The 21,854-nt window shown below is 38.4% G+C and overlaps 1 pseudogene; it reads right to left on the bottom strand.

Moving 5' to 3' along the window:
* Positions 1–877: 877 nt before the first annotated feature.
* Positions 878–21,596, bottom strand: LOC109560051 (UDP-glucuronosyltransferase 2B17-like; annotated as a pseudogene).
* Positions 21,597–21,854: the final 258 nt, after the last annotated feature.

Genomic DNA, 21,854 nt, shown 5'->3' on the forward strand with positions numbered 1-21,854 from the left:
GAAAAGAGTCAGATACCACTTAGAGTCTAAACAGCAGCAGTTGCTCATTAAATTGATAGGATTAAAATAAACTTTGAAACAACTGGTTGAATGTAAAAGTAAAATTCAGGTTGGTTATATAATTTTAAGTATTTTAAAATTAGCCTCTTAATAAGGGAAAGGAACTCATATTCACTGTTGAAAAGAGAACTTCTCGATCTATACATACTACCAAGTTAAAGAAATGTTATCCGCATGAACGGTCATAAATTACAGTCCTCAATGCATTGAGCAAATCTGTACTTCACATTGTGTTCAAGTCTAGTAGATGTTCCCTTGGCCTCCATGTGAGCAATATTATTGGGTTGGTCAAAAAACAGGGAGTCCCACCATGGTAAATCACATTGTAAATGGCTCAGAGATGCCATTGCCACCACCATGAGTGATAAAAGCTTTGGTTTTCGGGTGACCTAAGAAAGAGATGAATGAGAACAATAAATTCTGAGTCCCATGGTTAGAAACAGAAATTGACAGTGTAAGTCAATAAAGAAGGCAATGCTTTCTGCTGAGGATGGCTATGCTCATGGGATCATGCAAACATTTGTGACTTTCCAAAGGAAGTCTGAGGAAATGAGAGAAAGCTATACGTTAGAGGGGATGTTAGTGCAGAGTTGCTTTGTCCAGTGGACAAGTGTGGACTGATTCTTGATTCAAAGAACACCATGTTCAAAATCATGGCAGTGAAGAAACATTGTTTCTTCCTTGTAGGAATAGAGGGAATGATTCATTCTGATAATGTATGGAGAATCTCAGGGGGCATTTGGCAATCGAGGAAAAATGATGAATGTGCTGTTTACAAAGTCATCTTATATCTGCTACACTTTGACTTTTAGGCAATGTGAGTTACTGAAAGTTCAAGGAAAAGTATGAATGTTTCCTATATCATTTTAGATAAAAGCACTACAATAGTATTAGAGCTGAGATAAAAGAGTGGGAAGACAAGATGACCAGTCAAGAAGCTATTCAAAATTTATAGGCGAAAGATAATTGTTATCTGGTGTTGATGTTTTACCTTGCTGTTCCACTATTGTCCCTGAGATTTTCTCTTAATTAGAACTTAGTATTTTTTTTTTTTTTTTGCCACCTTCTTACCCAGAAGATCATAATATGTTGAGCACTGTTTCTTAACATATCTGGTTTCTTCCCACTGAATCTCCACACAACCTACTATGACCAATAAAAGGCTCAACTCCACTAATAAGATCACAGGCTCAGAACATTTTAGAAATGAAAATCTAGTAAGAAGTCATCTTGCCCCACTTCTTTCAATGAATAGATGTGGACATTTCTGCTCAGGAATGTTGAATAATGTTAAATAATAGTTCAAAAAAAATCAAAGCAGCAAAAATCTTGGACCTTGTTGATCAACTATCATTTTGTTTACTACAATATGCTATGACCAGTTCTAAAGACTTGAGGGAAATTAGCTTGTAAATAATGTAATTTAATAGTTAAAAGCATTCAAGAATCAATCAGAACTGTAGTGTACACAAAAAGCTGACTGAAATTTCTGCAACTTCATTTCATGTGACTATCTTATATAACAAACTTGTGGTTTGAATCTAGAAAATACTTTGCTTGCTCAGCAATTTCTGAGAGAAATCGGTGAAGATTTGCTTATGATTACTTTCTCCATGAAGCATTTTTAGAAATGGTTGACTTCTATTTTATTTTGTGAGCAATATTATACTTTCTTCTATGTATTATAATGAGATAAAATTTCTTCAACTAGTAGAGAGAATATAAATTATTTTACACTGCATATTGGAAAATCACTTCCTATAATCTTGGAAGTGCAAAATTATTAAGACGTTATTTCATTTTTTTTCCTCCAAAGGTATCAATATTGGAATTATCCATGAACATATTTTGTACAAAGCTAGGAATTGCAGAATAATAAAAGAAATAATTCTTTTTAAAAAAGAGTGCCACATTAATTTTCACTGATCATTATAAACTGAAATAAGCAAATTACCAGTTTATGCTGTCAAGAGATCTAATTGTATTTTTTTACAATTAGTTCAGTTCAGTTCAGTTCAGTCGCTCAGTCGTGTCCAACTCTTTGCGACCCCATGAATCCAAGCACACCAGGCCTCCCTGTCCATCACCAACTCCCGGAGTTCACTCAGACTCACGTCCATCGAGTCAGTGATGCCATCCAGACATCTCATCCTCTGTCGTCCCCTTCTCCTCCTGTCCCCAATCCCTCCCAGCATCAGAGTCTTTTCCAATGAGTCAACTCTTCGCATGAGGTGGCCAAAGTACTGGAGTTTCAGCTTTAGCATCATTCTTTCCAAAGAAATCCCAAGGCTGATCTCCTTCAGAATGGACTGGTTGGATCTCCTTGCAGTCCAAGGGACTCTCAAGAGTCTTCTCCAACACCACAGTTCAAAAGCATCAATTCTTTGGTGCTCAGCCTTCTTCACAGTCCAAGTCTCACATCCATACATGACCAAAGGAAAAACCATACCCTTGACTAGACAGACTTTGTTGGCAAAGTAATGTCTCTGCTTTTTATTCTGCCATATAAGTTGGTCATAGCTTTTCTTCCAAGGAACAGGCAACTTTTAATTTCATGGCTGAAGTCACCATCTGCAGTGATTTTGGAGCCCAAAACATAAAGTCTCTCACTGTTTCCATTGTTTCCCCATCTATTTGCCATGAAGTGATAGGACTGGATGCCATGATCTTCGTTTTCTGAATGTTCAGCTTTAAGCCAACGTTTTACTCTCCTCTTTCATTTTCATCAAGAGGCTTTTTAGTTCCTCTTCACTTTCTGCCATAAGGATGGTGTTATCTGCATATCTGAGGTTATTGATATTTCTCCCGGCAATTTTGATTCCAGCTTGTGCTTCTTCCAGCCCAGAGTTTCTCATGATGTACTCTGCATATAAGTTAAATAAGCTGGGTAACAATATACAGCCTTGACATACTCCTTTCCTGATTTGGAACCATTCTGTCATTCCATGTCAAGTTCTGTTTCTTCTTGACCTGCATACAGATTTCTCAGGAGGCAGGTCAGGTGGTCTGGTATTTCCATTTATTTAAGAATTTTCCACAGAATTTTCCACAGTTTGTTGTGATCCCCACAGTCAAAGGCTGTGACATAGTCAATAAAACAAAAGTAGATGTTTTCTGGAACTCTCTTGCTTTTTTGATGATCCAGAAGATGTTGACATTTGATCTCTGGTTCCTCTGCCTTTTCTAAATCCAGCTTGAACATCTGGAAGTTCACAGTTCACATACTATTGAAGCTTGGCTGGAGAAACTTGAGCATTACTTTTCTAGCATGTGAGATGAGTGCAATTATTTGGTAATTTGAACATTTTGGGGGATTGCCATTCTTTGGGATAGGAATAAAAACTGACTTTTTCCAGTCCTGTGGCCACTGCTGAGTTTTCCAAATTTGCTGGCATATTGAGTGCAGCACTTTCACAGCATCATCTTTTAGGATTTGAAATAGGTCAACTAGAATTTCATCACCTCCACTATCTTTGTTCATAGTGATGCTTCCTAAGATCCACTTGACTTCCATTCCAGGATGTCTGGCTCTAGGTGAGTGATCACATCATTGTGATTATCTGGGTCATGAAGATTTTTTTGTATAGTTAGTGGGGGTAAGGCTCTTTTTTGTTTGTTTGTTTAAGGTAGGTATTAAATTACTTGTTGAGGCTGTCATCCTGATGCCAGTTTCTCACAGATGAAAATAGTAAGGGTTATTTGGGGTAGTTTAGGGCAAGTAGTACTGATGGATTTATACTGCCATAAATAACTACAGGACTTTAGTAGGAAACGTCTTTCTAATTTTTTCTCTGCTAACACTGATTCTTCCATGCTTCCCAGTTTTTAACCTCTCCTCCTCCCCCCCACCTCTGAGAAAGTAGTTGTTAATCCAGTCAGTCAGAACAGTATGTTGATTAGGTCAAACTGCTAATGGGCAGTACTGCTGTTGCTACTGCTGCTAAGTTGCTTCAGTTGTGTCCGACTCTGTGCGACCCCATAGACGGCATCCCACCAGGCTCCCGCGTCCCTGGGATTCTCCAGGCAAGAACACTGGAGTGGGTTGCCATTTCCTTCTCCAATGCGTGAAAGTGAAGTCTCTCAGTCGTATCCGACTCTTCGCGACCCCATGGACTGCAGCCTACCAGCCTCCTCCATCCATAAGATTTTCCAGGCAAGAGTACTGGAGTGGGGTGCCATCACCTTCTCCAATGGTTAGGGCTAAGAGACTTTGAACTGGAGCCCATGCTCCTTCCTGTCATCTTTTTCCGTTTTAACAGAAAAAAACCCTGGATCCCAGGCTTCTCTCTTGATCTTTTCCTCAACAACTGGTTTTAAGACACATGCTATTTTCATCTTGGGAAAAGAGGGAGCAGGAGTAGGAGGAAGGGTTTGAATTTTTGTGCTTCAACTCAGTCTTTTTCAAAATTCTATTTTAAATATCGAATATCGAGTGCAGCTACGAATTGAACTGCAACAGGATAATTCTCAGCTACTCAGAACTCCCACTGTACACCCAGGAAGTCCTCTGGGAAACATTGTGATTTGTGGGGCAAGATTTGGATGTTTTTGTGTTCTTACTAATTAACTTAATAGCACTAGAATACCAAACATAATCTCTAAGATAGAAATGTCTCTCAGAACAAAGTAAAACTTGAATCGGAACATTAAGCACATATGTCCCCCTTGTTCCATTTTAAAATTCAACTTCCAAAGAAAAATGAGATATACCAATTCATTTTGGTCTAACCATGTTATGATATTCTCTGTTTCTGTCCCCTTTGCAAAAAAACATTCTAATGGACCCACTCCAGACTTTAAAGAGATTCATTCAAGTAGTTGTTCAGTACAAAGGCAATTTAACAGACCTTCTGTGGAATCTGGGCAAGGGTCGATGCAATCATGTTAGCCCTTCCTTCTGGAAGGTTTTCAACCATTGACCCCAAACTCAGTAATACAAAGCCATCTTCTCCAGAGCTTTGGACAAACTCTTTGATTTCCTGAAAAGAAAAATAGTTTGTTGTATTCTGAAGGGGAATCAGCAGAGAGAGGGTTTTTGTTTCATTCATTCTTTCTTTAGTTTGTTTGAAGAACATGAATACATACATTTCTAAAGAGAGAGAATTGTTAGAATAGCATCATCTTGTAATATGCTATACTATTAAAACCATTTAGAAAGAGATGTGATATGCAATTTATTTCTTTTAACCAACATATTATCAATTGACTACTAACAAGAATGGTGATTTATTTATCACTTACTAACACAGGATGTCACTAAAATGAAAGTCTCCAGGGAAAAACATTTCACATTGTGAAAACACATTGATTTTCTTCAGTGAGTTTTGAAAACAATGTAATTTTTATTCCATGTCTCAAACAATAACAGGACCAGGAATTTTTTTTCTCATTCTCTGTAAAATATTGCTAAGACCTGAAACAATGGCTTAGTAACTTGTCCCAGGATGACAGGATTATACAAGCACACAAGTAAAATAGTATGCTTATTAAAACATATGGCTTGCTCACCAGGACAAGATTCAGGACCTTACTATGTCCACAAATCCAAAGTTATGACTTCAACTTTGCTAAATTTCAAACTGTTCCTTACATTACTAAGTTCTCCTTAATATGACCAACCAGAACTCAACACCTTAGAATTATCTTTCTCTGATTTCCTTTTACTGAAAATTGATGAAACTCAGTCCAAGTGCTGTCTTGTTTCCTATAATAAGTTAAACAATTCTATCCTAGCGAAATCAAGTTATTATTTTTTTTTTCCTTTTTCTTTCTTGGTTTGTTTTGGAGAAGTTGACAAAAGATAGGCATTTAAAAGGACCCGAACTCCTAACAGAATTCCTCAAATAAAATGAAAAACAGTCTGTAGCTCAGCTTCATGAATTTGTATGTCATTCTTTGTCCAATGTATTTGTTACTAAATTGATCTACTTTTCTTCTTGGCAGTTTTCAGGACAGGACTTCTGATATATAGGCTTTCTTGATTATAAGGCTAAGTATGATAATATAAGGGTGATGGGTTTTCCCTGGTGGCTCAGATGGTAAAGAATCTACCTTCAAGGCAGGAGACAGACCCAGGTTCAATTCCTGGATAGGGAAGATCCCCTAGAAAAGGGAATTGCAACCTACTCCCATATTCTTACCTGAAGAATTCCATGGACAGAAGGACCTGGTTGGCTCTAGTCCATGGGATGGCAAAGAGTTGTACACAACTGAGCAACTAATACTTTTGCTTTTCACTTTTTCATGATAATATAAACAGAGTAAGAGGTTGCATATAATTGCTTGTCAAAAGAAAAAAACGCTCTAGTTAAATCATCTCTATATAAATAAATAAGAACTCTCAATTTATTAACCATGATTTATTATTTATTTATTGGTGTTTCAAATTCCCAATATCCACAGTTCCCTAAATTTAAGCCTCAGCTAAGACTCTGATCTATTAAACTTCTCATGATATTATAGTAATTGTCTGAAAGAGAGAAAGACTGCTAAAATTATTTTTTTTCTTGTCTTAAAATGTTATTTCTGTTTTCTTCCTAGCTCATGCTCTGATAACACTGGGCAGGCTACATTAATTTCATCTCTGTTAAGGAAATAGCTTTTCAAAATTTCCATAGCTTATTTCACCCTATTTTTATTCAAAACCTAATGAAATTGCAATATCATATATTATCACTATTTTTATATGGGATGTTTAAATGTTGAGTATAAATTTGATTTTATTTCTGATCTTGGCCTAGACATTTTAAGGATATTGATGCTATGATATACAGTGAATGTGACAGATTTTGCCTGTAAGCTATTTATTTTTGGTGGGTTTTACACCATGAGAGGGTGACTACTTGGGTAAAACATCTGATCCAGCTATCTAGAACTAATTATGGTTCATGACATAAAGTTACAGAAAACTTTCATCTACATTTTTAAATGTGGATCCTATTGTGCAAATTTTGAACTGTGGTGTTGGAGAAGACTCTTGAGAGTCCCTTGGATAGCAAGAAGATTAAACCAGTCAGTCCTAAAGGAAATCAGTCCTGAATATTCATTTGAAGGATGGATACTGAAACTGAAGCTCCAATATTTTGGCCAACTGATGCAAAGAACTGACTCATTAGAAAAGACGTGATGCTGTGAAAGATTGAAGACAGGAGAAGGGGATGACAGAGGATAAGATGGTTGGATGTCATAACGATCTCAATGGACATGAGTATGAGCAAGATCTGGGAGATGGTGAAGTACAGGGAAGGCAGGCATGCAGCAGTCCATGGGGTGGCAAAGAGTCAGACATGACTGAGCTACTGAAAAACTTCAGTGGATCTCCTGACCCAGGAATTAAGCCCACATCTCCTGTAGCTCCTACACTGGCTTGTGGTTTCTTTATTGCTGGACCATAAAGAAGCCTGAACATCAAAGATTTTATGCTTTCTTAAAATGCAAGATGCAGAAAACTAAGATCATGGTATCTGGTCCCATCACTTCATGGCAAATAGATGGGCAAACAATGGAAACAGTGAGAGAATTTATTTTCTTGGTCTCCAAAATCACTGAAGATGGTGACTTCAGCTATGATAGTAAAGATGCTTTCTTCTTGGCAGAAACTATGACCAAGCTAGACAACATGTTAAAAAGCAGAGACATTGTCAACAACGGTCCATCTAGCTGAAGCTATGGATTTTCCAGTAGTCATGTATGGATGAGAAAGAAAGCTGAGCACAGAGGAATTGATGCTTTTGAACTGTGGTGTTGGAGAAGCCTCTTGAGAGTCCCTTGGACTGCAAGGAGATCCAACCAGTCCATCCTAAAGGAAATCAGTCCTTAATATTCATTGGAAAGACTGATGCTGAAGCTGAAACTCCAATACTTTGGCTACCTGATGCAAAGAACTGACTCATTAGAAAAGACCCTGATGCTGGGCAAGATTGAAGGCAGGAGGAGAAGGGGATGACGAGGATGAGATGGTTGGATTGTATCACGATTTCAATGGATATGAGTTTGAGCAATTTCAGGGAGTTGATGATGGACAGGGAGGACTGGCATGCTGTAGTCCATGGGATCACAAAGAGTTGGACATGACTGAGCTGAACTGGACTGAACTGGATTGTGGCACTGGAGTAGATTCTTTAGAGTTCCTTGGATAGTAAGGCGATCCAACCAATCAATTCTAATGGAAATCAATCCTTAATATTCATTGGATGGACTGATGCTGAAGCTGAAACTCCAATACTTTAGCCACTTGATACAAAAAGCTGACTTGTTAAAAAAGATCCTGATTCTGAGAAAGACTGAAGGCAAGAGATGTAACGACAGAGGAGGAGATGGTTTGATGGCATCACTACCTCAGTGGACATGAGTTTGAGCAAGCTCCAGGAGATGGTGAAGGACAAGTGCCGGGGTCCAGCCCCAGCTGATCCAGGGTATTTGAAGGAGAGACGGCGTCGGCGACCTATTTATTTAAATATTCATCAAAGATATAAAGAGTAATAGAATGAGGATTGTTCAGTGAGGAAATTCAGTGGAGAAAGTGGCTGAAATAAAAATAGCTCAGTAGGAAAATTCAGTGAAGAAAAGAGGCTGAATAAAATTCCAAAGCAGGGAATTTACGTCACCTACGAAGGCCGCAGGAGTCCTCCTGTTCTCCCGAAGGAGAGGAGACACTAAGGCCTCCCTGGTCAGATCTTAGAAGCCCAGGCAAAATTAGTAGGCTTGACGAGCTTCCCTGCCTCAGAGGAAAAATTCAGCCAGAAGGTGAAAGAAAGAACGACATGGGGAGACCAAGCTTCGGTGAACAAGGCCCGCACTTTATTTTCCAAAGTAGTTTTTATACCTTAAGTTACGCATAGAGGATAATGGGGGAAGGGGTAGAGTCATGAAGTAAGCCAGGCTTTCTTCCTGCAAACTTATCATATGCAAAAGTTTAGGTGATTTGCATCATCTTCTGGCCCGGAGGCCTGTTAACATTTTAAGAAACTTATTTTTCTCTAAAGGTATTATTCTAAAGTCAGGCACCACCCTCCAAAAGCATTAGATAAAATTGCATTCCTATAGGGCAAAGGTGTGGTGGGCTGTAACAAGAAAAAGAATTAACTCAAGGGTCCAAGGTTACAAACATTGAGGCTACTACTTACTTTTCTATACACCCATTATATCAATCAATACACTGCCAAGGACACAGTAAGTAAGGGATATGGAGACTTAGCAGCAAACATTGGCCCAACAAATGAAAAACCCTTCACCAATACAATTTCTAATCAGTCTTTTAACTACTCAAAGGAATCTGTGTTTAGACGGTTTAGGACATCTGCCTCTCACAGTTGGGAGGCTCTGAACAATCACATGTGGCCGGAAAAACCTATTCAGGCAGGCTAGAGGATTTCCAAAGGAGTTTGTATGTTGAAACACTGTCACACCCAGGAATTATTAACTGGAGCTGTGAGCTAACTCTTTTTTCAGAGAGAGGTAGTGGGGCACAGCCCCCCGTAAAGTCAGAGGTGTAGGTGAGAGCACAAAGCAGAAAGTAGGCAGACTCTGGTTTTGGGGGTAGATGCTCAAGAATTTCCAGGGGGACTCCTGAGGCTCAATCCCGCCTTTGCGTATGCCAAGCCTCCTCCCTCATGACCTTTGCTATGGGCGGAGCTCGCTCCCAGCAGACAAGGAAGCCTGGCATGCTGCAGTTGATGGGGTCGAAAAGAGTTGGACATGACTGTGCAACTGAACAGCAACAACATTGTGTAGGTTAATACTAAACCAGAAACTTCTTCCTTGGTATTTACCTTACTATATTTGTTTCCAAACCTGGTGTGAGATCAGGCAGCTTAAAAAGTGAAAGTTGAAAGTTAGTCTCTCAGTCATGTCTGATTCTTTTTGACCCCATGTACTATAGATTGCCCAGCTCCTCTGTCCATGGAGTTCTCCAGGCAAGAATACTGGGATGAATTTCCATTTCCTTCTCCAGGGGATCTTTCCTACCCTGGCATAAAACCCGGGTCTCCTGCATTGTAGGCAGATTCTTTACCAACTGTGGTATTAAAGAAATCAGGAAGTTTACATGATTGAAATAGAACTATACCTATGAAATTAGGCATTGTGTCATGAGTGCTAAGTAACTTCACTAGATTCCAACTCTTTGGACACCCATGGACTATAGTCTGCCCAGTTTCTCTGTCCATGGGATTCTCCAGGCAAGAATACTGGAATTGTTTGCCATGCCCTCCTCCAGGGGATCTTCCCAATCCAGGGATCCAATCTGCGACTCTTACATCTCCTGCATTGGCAGGCCAGTACTTTACCACTAGCACCAATTCCTTAGAGAGACTTATTTTCATGAATTGTATTATCAGAATGCAATGATTTCTGGTCTGTTTTGAGTTGTGAAGTTCTTTCACCTCAGATAAGATCAGGAAAAAATACTGAAGTGCATTCACAAAGGTTTTGGGAAAAAATACCATGAGTTTAACAGTACACACACACACACACACACACACACACACATCAGAAGGAATCCCTCCAGTGTAGATACTGGTGAGACTGCTTAAAACTTCAAATACTATTTTAATATTTTCTTCTGTTTTTGATTTCTGAGGCAAATTTCTTTGGCCAAAAGTTCACTAAAAAAATTAAGTCATGGTAGCCAATAGTTATGAATCACTATGTTTCTGGCACTGTGAAAGAGCTTCATGTACATGTGATCTGCTGCTAAGTCGCTTCAGTCATGTCCAACTCTGTGCGGCCCCATAGACGGCAGCCTATCAGGCTCCCCTGTCCCTGGGACATGTGATCTAAGTCATTTTAATTGTGTCTGATTCTTTGCGACACTACGGACTGTAATCTGCCAGATTCCTCTGCTCATAGGATTCTCCAGGCAAAAATACTAGAGTGAGTTGCCATGCCCTTCTGCAGCAGATCGTCACGACCCAGGGATTAAACCTGAGGTTCTTTACCACTAGCGCCACCTGGGAAGCCCAAGGGCTTTATGTATCTGGTAGATTATTTTTATTCTCAGTAGTTATGGCCTATAAAGTAGACCAAACGTTTCTTCCTTTATTCTCATGCATCCATGTTTTATAGGAAAGGTACTATGGCAGAATCTTGTTTTTATATATTTATTACCTAGCATAGTACCATAGTACCATATATTAAAGCACCCGATTCCATCAGTTCAGTCACTCAGTTCCATAGTCTTTGAATACTCTCATATATTTCCAATTTTAATATGGCATTATCATACTTTGATTCTTTTAGATATTTCATTGCAATTTACTTTAATAAAATATGAGAGATCACTCCCACATCACCTCAATCTAATGTATCTTTTAATTTGTACTTTATTATAAGTAATTGTTTAACATTCATATTTTTCTGGTTGACCAGTCTATAAGATCCCCAAGGACTACCATTGTGTCTCTCTCTTCCACCCCTCCTTCTTCTGTAAGAGTATAGAATTTGGCATTTGGCAGACAAAGAATACACATTTGTTGAAAAAATATTATTTCTCATGTGTTGGAAGACTTTTTCATAGTGGCTATATCCATATAATCTTGCACTTCTCTCATACTTTTTATGACTGTTATATATCCCAGAATATTCAGTAATAGTGAAACATGAAACACACAGTAAATGAAAGAATGGTGTGAAGAAATTTTATATAGTGCCCATGTCATTTCCTGGAGAAGGCAATGGCACCCCATTCCAGTACTCTTGCCTGGAAAATCCCATGGGAGGAGGAGCCTGATGGGCTGCCGTCTATGGGGTCGCACAGAGTCGGACACAACTGAAGCGACTTAGCAGCAGCAGCAGCAGCAGCATGTCATTTCCATAAGACAGTATTTGGGCTGGGAATGGAAAAAACTCTCTTCAGGATCAAAATTTTACCTTATGCAGGGGTTTGGCAGGTTTTCAGTGGAGTCTTCCAACAAAATCAAAATTTGGTAAGACTGATTGGGGAAATTCAAAATCCCAATAGCTTATTATCAACCAAAATCAGTTTTACCCATCAATTCATACAATGTAGTGCATCTTCCTGAAAAAGAAAATAGGTAAAGGAATATATGGTAACTTGTGAATATATATCCATTTTTTCTTAGAAGAGAGACCAATAAAGTTTCAGTTCTGTATTGGCCAAGATGAACAAATAATGCCAGCATTTTACAATTTGAACAAACATATGTAGAGAAAAAAGAGAGGGAAAAACACATGTAAGTGAGAAACTTACATAGCTCATAATATCTTCTTCCCTTGGCACCTTTGAATCTTTCTAGGTTCATGTAACTATTAAAGATTAACTCTTGTATCACATGTTACAAGTTCACTCAGTTCAGTTCAGTTCAGTTCAGTCACTCAGTCGTGTCTGACTCTTTGCGACCCCATGAATCACAGCACGCCAGGCCTCCCTGTTCATCACCAACTCCCGGAATTCACTCAGACTCATGTCCATTGAGTCAGTGATGCCATCCAGACATCTCATCCTCTGTCGTCCCCTTCTCCTCCTGTTCACTAATAGATTTTAATTCTAAGTCAATTTCCCTCTGTAATTATTTACATATGTGACGAATATTGCAATCTAAATGATCTTGTTTATCACTGTATAGCATTAGATTTGTATCACTTTCATGATATTTGTGCATTTTTACTTAATGTTCTGACCTTTTAAACATTTTTAAACTAACTGAGGATCCCATCTTCCAGGGAGAACCCAGCATTGTGTGATTGCTATAAACCCATTGGCAGGGGAAGCTTCTGGTGCTAATAGGTTAGAGGGAGGATTCTAAAATGGTGCTTGCCAGGGTTGGTGTCAGAATTATGGAATGAGATTCCAAAAATGGCTACCACCAGAGCCATATCCCCAGGTGTAGTCCCAGCTGTACAATGCCTCCCCAGGAGATGCTCCAAGATCAGCAAGTGGTTCTTGCCCAGGTGTCTTTCAAACTACTGAGTCTGCTGGAACTCAGACTAAGTGAGATTTTGTGTATACCCTTTGAGAGCAGATTCTCTGTTTACAGAGTCTCCTGTTTTCTCGAATGGAAGCCACACTTGCTTTCAAAGCCAGACATTCTGGGGTATGTCTTACCAAAATAGAGACCTTGATGTGGGGGCCGAAACCCCTGTCTCCTGGAGGAGGACTTCTATGCTTGTGATATTCCTCCTGTTTGTAGGTGGCCAACCTCAGGTTATGGGTCCCAGTTAGACTGTATCTCTGCTCCTCCTACTTGTCTTGTTGTGGCTCCTTCTTTATATCTGTAGTTGTGGAAAGTCTTTTCTGATAGTCTTCAGGTCGTTCTCAAGGATAATTGCTTTGTGAGTAGTTGTATTTTAGTGTGTCCATGGGCGGAGATAAGTCTAGGGTCTTTCTACTTCACCAACTTGATCTCAGTCACATAGATACTGTTTTCTAAAGATTGTTAATGACTTTCCACATTAAATATGGACCAACAGCATGAAGAATTTGCACTTCTCACACTTGTTTCAATCTGGTCTTCAGGTCACCTAGCCAGCCACCAGAGGATCCTGATTACTCATGAGAACTTTTCAGAGGATAGATAAAGGTAAGAAGAGACCCTCCAGTGGTTTAAGAAGCCTCCCTAATGATGCAGATCTCACCAGGAATCAATAGCCTCCCCTCCTATAGCTACAGTCTCAACCTTTTCTGTATGTTTTGAAGAAGAAACTTATTGTGGCACTAAATTCTTGAACCATCTGTGATCAAGAAAGTGTATGATGATCGAGATGCACTAAATGAAATGATGGCTTTCACATCCATCTTTATGTTATTTATTTTTCCTGTCCTAAAAATTTTGAAACATTCTGACTGTATAGATTACTACAATCTAATGGCAATGGAAGGCTACTTGATAACTCCCTAAAAAGGAAAAAATGATGGGCAGCTAAGGAACTATCTTATGATTCAGTCTGTCAAGTGTGTTCCTCTGTCTAAGTTTGTGTCTTTGGTCTCCAGAAAAAGTATAAATATTGGAAAAACTAAAAATAAATATTAAAAAGCACATCAGAATGAGTGATAAGGGAGATTCACCTGCTAAAGACTGATAAAAATATTCCTTTTTAGCATTTATAACTTGGTTAAAGGATCTCCTTTGTTAATTTCTATTCTTAGAATAAATCAGCAATGCTGTGAAGGCTCCTTGTTCAAAGAATGACATAAAAATTCTGGAAAGCCAGGCTAGAAAACCTGCCTTGGTTGCAAAAGTCTATTTGCACCAGTCACTTGCACTTCTGTCCCCGTACTTACCTAAAATTTCTCTAAGCTTTTTTATGGCTTTGGATTATTTGCTTAGTATATATTCACACATACACTCCATTCACAGCCCAGCATCCTATTGTGACTTTTTGCTATTTTTTGCCATGTCTTCCTTCACTTTGCTGTGCATGTGCTTATTATGTTACCTCACTTACAAGCTGCTTTTCTATGACCTATGATTCCTGATGAACTTTTATCTTAGAAACTTTAATCTCTGAATTATTTATTTTAGAAACATTGGTCTTTGGATTATTTGCTTAGTCTTTTATTTTAGATAGGCCTAATCATCCTCCCACTTCATTCACCAACCAGCTTTCTACACTGACTGTTTGGCATGTGATGCCCTTTATCACTTCACATTAACTCACATGACCCTGCTATGGAACCTCGTCTAAGAGTTTATATTCTATGACCTGTGATTCTTGATTAATTTTTAGCAGATTTGTTCCTAGACTTTGGCCTTGGTTCTGTTCTTCAAGCCTCTACCTCCTATCAGTTCAGTTCAGTTCAGTTCAGTAGCTCAGTCGTGTCTGACTCTTTGAGACCCCATGAATCGCAGCAGGCCAGGCCTCCCTGTCCATCACCAACTCCCGGAGTTCGCTCAGACTCACGTCCATCGAGTCAGTGATGCCATCCAGACATCTCATCCTCTGCCATCCCCTTCTCCTCCTGCCCCCAATCCCTACCAGCACCAGAGTCTTTGCCAATGAGTCAACTCTTCACATGAGGTGGCCAAAGTACTAGAGTTTCAACTTGAGCATCATTCCTTCCAAAGAAATCCCAGGGCTGATCTCCTTCAGAATGGACTGGTTGGATCTCCTTGCAGTCCAAGGGACTCTCAAGAGTCTTCTCCAACACCACAGTTCAAAAGCATCAATTCTTCGGCACTCAGCTTTCTTCATAGTCCAACTCTCACATCCATACGTGACCACTGGAAAAACCATACCCTTGACTAGACAGACCTTTGTTGGCAAAGTAATGTCTCTGCTTTTGAATATGCTATCTAGGTTGGTCATAACTTTTCTTCCAAGGAATAAGCGTCTTTTAATTTCATGGCTGCAGTCACCATCTGCAGTGATTTTGGAGCCCAGAAAAATAAAGTCTGACACTGTTTCCACTGTTTCCTCATCTATTTCCCATGAAATGATGGGACTGGATGCCATGATCTTCGTTTTATGAAAGTTGAGCTTTAAGCCAACTTTTTCACTCTCCTCTTTCACCTTCTTCAAGAGGCTTTTTAGTTCCTCTTCACTTTCTGCCATAAGGGTGGTGTCATCTGCGTATCTGAGGTTCTTGATATTTCTCCCAGCAATCTTGATTCCAGCTTGTGCTTCTTCCAGCCCAGCGTTTCTCATGATGTACTCTTCATATAAGTTAAATAAACAGAGTGACAATATACAGCCTTGACATACTGTTTTTCCTATTTGGAACCAGTCTGTTGTTCCATGTCCCATTCTAACTATTGCTTTCTGACCTGCATACAGGTTTCTCAAGAGGCAAGTCAGGTGGTCTGGTATTCCCATCTCTTTCAGACTTTTCCACAGTTTATTGTGATCCACACAGTCAAAGGCTTTGGCATAGTCAATAAAGCAGAAATAGGTGTTTTTCTGGAACTCTCTTGCTTTTGCCATGATCCAGCAGATGTTGGCAATTTGTTCTCTGGTTCTTCTGCCTTTTCTAAAACCAGCTTGAACATCTGGAAGTTCACAGTTCACGTATTGCTGAAGCCTGGCTTGGAGAATTTGAGCATTACTTTACTAGTGTGTGAGATGAGTGCAATTGTGTGGTAGTTTGAGCATTCTTTGGCATTGCCTTTCTTTGGGATTGGAATGAAAACTGACCTTTTCCAGTCTTGTGGCCACTGCTGAGTTTTCCAAATTTGCTGGCATATTGAGTGCAGCACTTTCACAGCATCATCTTTCAGGATTTGGAATAGCTCAACTGGAATTCCATCACCTCCACTAGCTTTGTTCATAGTGATACTTTCTAAGGCCCACATGACTTCACATTCCAGGATATCTGGCTCTAGGTGAGTGATCACACCATCGTGATTATCTGGGTCGTGAAGATCTTTTTTGTACAGTTCTTCTGTGTATTCTTGCCACCTGTTCTTAATATCTTCTGCTTCTGTTAGGTCCATACCATTTCTGTCCTTTATCGAGCCCATATTTGCATGAAATATACCCTTTGTATCTCTAATTTTCTTCAAGAGATCTCTAGACTTTCCCACTTTATTGTTTTCCTCTATTTCTTTGCATTGATCGCTAAGGAAGGCTTTCTTATCTCTTCTTGCTATTCTTTTGAACTCTGCATTCAGATGCTTATATCTTTCCTTTTCTCCTTTGCTTTTCACTTCTCTTCCTTTCACAGCTATTTGTAAGGCCTCCCCATTCAATATATATGTAATCTTAATCTTAAATATTGCATATACAATATATATGTAATCTTAAATTATGCTTGTAAATCTTCTTAGCCATTGAGAGCAATAAAGAATTTCTGCCAAGGACGGTTTCCAAAATTTTTACAGTAATTTCCAAACACAAATATATATATATATATATACATATACATATATTTGAGTAAAAGGTAGTGAGGGAACATCTCTCTTGGCAAAGAGAAGTTTGGTTAGTTTAGTGATATGGAGAACGTCTTTTATGAAGACCACCACAATGAAGAGAAACTAATCTTCTCTATTTTGTAGCACACTTGATGCTTACCATAATATTTCTCCAAATCATAGATGGAGTTTTGAAATTAGAGTCTCCTATTTTTCTTTCATATAATGCAATATGCAAAGTGATTACTCTGGGGCCAGACTGCTATGTTTTAATCCCATCTCTGTCACTTCCTCCCCATGAAAACTTGAATAGGTTACCTTACTTAAGTTTCTATATGTATAAAATGAGAATAATATTGCATATGAATAAGATCTCTATTCCTCTATCCTATGAATTAATAAATATGATGGTCTTAGATTTCCTGAAAGAGAGTAAATTCTCAAAAAATATTTACTAATTTCCTTCTGCTCCCCAAATTAGTAAACAACAGCAATGAAGAGGAAGCTCAATAAATATTTGTTGTTGAATGGATACACTCACAGAATCAAGATTACAAGTCAGATATGAAAAATGTATTGGACTGTCACCCTTTGCTTAATTTTTCAAACTGCAGGTGCTATAGAATCAGAAAGCAAACATCGATAATCAAATATTAACCCCCGATGTTTTTTTATATTCTAATATTAATCCCTGATGTTTTAGGTTTCCATAGTCAATTCAGTCACTCAATCCTAACTGACTCTTTGCAATCCCATGGACTGCAGCATGCCAGGTTTCTTCCCTGTCCATCACCAACTCCAGAGATTCCGCTACCTCATCCCCAAGATTTGGTGATTCCATCCAGTCATCTATCTCATCCTCTGTCATCCCCTTCTCCTCCTACCTTCAATCTTTTCTAGCATTAGGGTTTTTTCCAATGAGTCAGTTCTTCATATTAGGTGGTCAAAGTACTGGAGCTTCAATTTCAGCATCAGTTCTTCCAATAAATATTCAGGACTGATTTTCTTTAGGATTGACTAGTTCGATCTCTTTGCAGTTCAAGGGACTCTCAAGAGTCTCTCCAGCACCACAGTTCAAGAGCATCATTTCTTTGGTGCTCAACCTTCATTGTGCTCCAACTCTCACATCCGTACACGACTAATGGAAAAACCATAGTTTTGACTACACTGACCTTTGTCAGCAAAGTAATGTCTCTGCTTTTTAATATGTCTAGGCTTATTTTAATATGCTGTCTAGGTTTGTAATAGCTTGTCTTCCAAGGAGCATGTGTTTTTTAATTTCATGGAGCAGTCACCATTTTCAATGATTTTGGAGCCCATGAAAATAAAGTCTGAAAAAGGAAATGGCAAACCAGTATTTTTGCCTTGAGAACCTCAGAAACAGCATGAAAAGGCAAAAACATATGACACTGAAAAGTGAACTCCCTAGGTTGGTAGGTGCCCAATATGCTAATGGATAAAGTGGAGTGGAAAAATAACTCCAGAAAGAATGAAGAGCCTGAGCCAAAGTGAAAACAAAACCCAGTTGTGGATGTGACTGCTGATGGAAGTAAAGTCTGATGCTGTAAAGAATATTGCCTAGGAACCTGGAATGTTAGGTCCATGAGTCAAGGTAAATTGGAAGTGGTCAAACAGGTGGTAGCAAGAGTGATCATTGAAATTTTAAGAATCAGTGTACTAAAGTGGACCAGAATGAGTGAATTTAATTCATCAGGTGAACATTATATCTATTGTGGGCAAGAATCTCTTAGAAGAAATGGAAAAGCCCTCATAGTCAACGAAAGAGTCCGAAATGCAGTACTTGGATGCAATCTCAAAAACGACAGAATGATCTCTTTGTTTCCAAAGCAAACCATTCAATATCACAGTAATCCAAGAATAGCCCTAACCACTAATGCCAAAGAAGCTGAGTTTGAATGGTTCTATGAAGACCCACTAGACCTTCTAGAAGTAACACCAAAAAAGATGTCCATTTCATTATAGGGAGCTGGAATGCAAAAGTAGGAAGTCAAGAGATACCTGGAGTAACAGGCAAGTTTGACCTTGGAGTAAAAAATGAAGCAGGGCAAAGACTAACAGAGTTTTGCCAGAGAACACACTGGTCATAGCAAATACCCTCTTCCAACAACAGAAGAGAAGATTCTACATATGGACATCATCAGATGGTCAATACTGAAACAGATTGATTATATTTTTTTTGCAGCCAAAGTTGGAGGCACTCTATACAGTCAGCAAAGACAGGATTGGGAGATGACTGTGGCTCACATTATTAACTCCTTATTGCCAAATTCAGCCTTAAATTGAAGAAAATAGGGGAAAACACTAGACCATTCAGGTGTGACCTAAATCAAATCCCTTACAATTATACAGTGGTAGTGACAAATAGATTCAAGGGATTAGATCTGATAGACAAAGTGCTTGAAGAACCATGGACAGAGGTTCATAACATTGTACAGGAGGCTGAGATCAAAACCATCTCCCAAAAAGAAATGCAAAAAGGCAAAATGGTTGTCTGAGGAGGCCTTACAAATAGCTGAGAAAAGAATAGAAGCTAAAGGCAAATGAAAAAAGGCAAGATATATCCATCTGAATGCTGAGTTCCAAAGAAGAGCAAGGAGGGATAAGAAAGCCTTATTAAGTGATCTATCCCAAGGAATAGAGGAAAGCATTAAATGGGAAAGACTAGAAGTTTACTTAATAAATGACATTTAATCCGTTGAGAGAGAAGGAATAATACTAGATAACTCTCGGAGAAACTCATCCACAACTACACAATTTTTCTTCTTAATAGAGAGACTAGATGATGGAGATGTTAGAGAGATTAAAATAATAGAAGATTTGAATCTAGAGTGAGATGTCAGGAACTTTGATTCTGAAAGCTGAAAGGAACATCTGTTCAGTTCAGTTCAGTCTCTCAGTTGTGTCCGACTCTTTTTGACATAGAAATGTGGTGGATTCATGTTGATGTATGGCAAAACCAGTACAATATTGTAAAGTAATTAACCTCCAATTAAAATAAATTTATATTAAAAATAAATGTTTAATTTTAAAGACAAATAAACACAAAGTTTATACAAAATATCAGATTGCTTTGTGTGTGTGTATATACATATATATATATATATATATATATATATATATATATATATATATATATTTTACCGATCCAGGTTTAAAAAGATATTTCCTCATGGCTAACCTTCATTTGATTTTAAAGATATTTAATGAAGTTTCTTACTATAGCATATTTAAAATGGCTATTACTCTTTGTAACTCTTCCTATTAAGAGGTGGAGGCAATTTCTTCACCCTTTGAATTTGGGTTTGCCTCCTGACCTGTTTTACTAATAGAAGGTAGCAGAAGTCATTTTGTGTGACTTTCAAGTCTAGACCTAAAACTTTCATACAACCTATTCTAGAATTCTGCTACCATCTAAAAAGGTCCAGGGTTTTCTGTTGGAGAGGTCACCTGGAGGAAACAATCAAAGTATCCTGCTAATTTGCCAAACCCCAGCCATGTGAGTAACACTTTCTTGGACTGTTCCACCTCTGCCAAGCCTGGTAACTAACAGTAGCATAAAGATTAAGCCCAGGCAAAACCCATTGAAGAGACATTTTCCTAAGCCCAGCCCAAATTTCTGATTCATAGGGTCATGAGAAAACCGCATGGTTTCTCTTTTAAACTGTGAGTTTTAGGATAGTTGCTTTTACAGCAATAAATAAAAGACATTATAATTTATGAAAAGTGCAATGCATACATAGCTTTCAAAATAAATAAGCCTCAAGAATATTAACATATGGGACTATTACTGTCAAATAGAGGAACATTTCCAATGTCACAGAGTTCTAGACTACTTTGCACATTCTCCTGAATAGTTGATACCTTTTGACTAAGAAGTTGTTATATTTCCATTTTGACACTAAACATAAGAAAATACAAATTATACCACCCTAACCCACACAAAGAAGATAAGATTTCTTTTCATCTACTGGAGGGAAAATGTAATAAACCAGGCTTACTTAATACTTCACTGTAAAATTTATCCCACTTCTTCTTGTTAAAAGTCTCAAGTGAAGAGTCAAAATATAGATCATAAACTATATTTGCCACTCTCTCCATAAATATCATTTTGTCACTTATTTAAACTATGATAATAGGTATGTAGGAAGGAGGTCATATAAGCCCTCCACAGAGTTTTTCATACGTATTGCCAGTGGTAAATCGAAGACTGTGGACCAAAGGTAGGGTAGGTAGTTTAGCCAGCAGCACGGCACAAGGAGAAATTGCATCTCTAAGAATAACATCACATCTGGACTCTCTCAGTTTTTTCATAAGTTTTTTTGTTTAAAACTGCATCTGCACAGAGCTTTTGAACAGTATCAGAATATTTGTGATATGTTTTTTGCATCTTTAAATCATATACCCACAATGTACTCTCTAGTAATTCATATGCCCATATCTTGATCTATTTCATGAAACACAAATCAGGCTCATTCTTAGTGAAGGATGTAGGATAAGACACAAATTTAAGGGTAGATGGTTTACTGGGATTCACCAGGATGGAAGCTGAAGATGCTAGCACAGTCACTTCATGATCCCTCTGAGCAAGTTCATCCAAAATTGTTTTAAATTGATCCAGTCACTCTATTCCATTGGCTATACCAGAACCTTTTCACAGAAGTCACAGCTGAAATAAAAAGAAAGCACAAGAAAAGCCCATCTCTTAGACATCTTGATAAAATCCAAACCTTCTTCATAAGCTTCCTTAACTTCAGAGGTAGCTCTCCTTTATATCCAGGACAGAATCAATTAAGTAGTTAAAATATAACTGCCACTTGGTAAGGTCACAATGACTATGAGCTAAAGATTGTTTCCAAGAGTCTGCCTTAGCAATTTCTCTGCAAGCTAATCTCCAGTTCAGAGGCTTTGGAAAGCAAATATTTAAAAGCATACATGATTTTGTGCTTCTGTGTACAATAAATCCCAGAA

This window comes from Bos indicus, chromosome 6 (genome assembly GCF_029378745.1).
Source record: "Bos indicus isolate NIAB-ARS_2022 breed Sahiwal x Tharparkar chromosome 6, NIAB-ARS_B.indTharparkar_mat_pri_1.0, whole genome shotgun sequence".
NCBI classification, from domain to species: Eukaryota; Metazoa; Chordata; class Mammalia; order Artiodactyla; family Bovidae; genus Bos; species Bos indicus.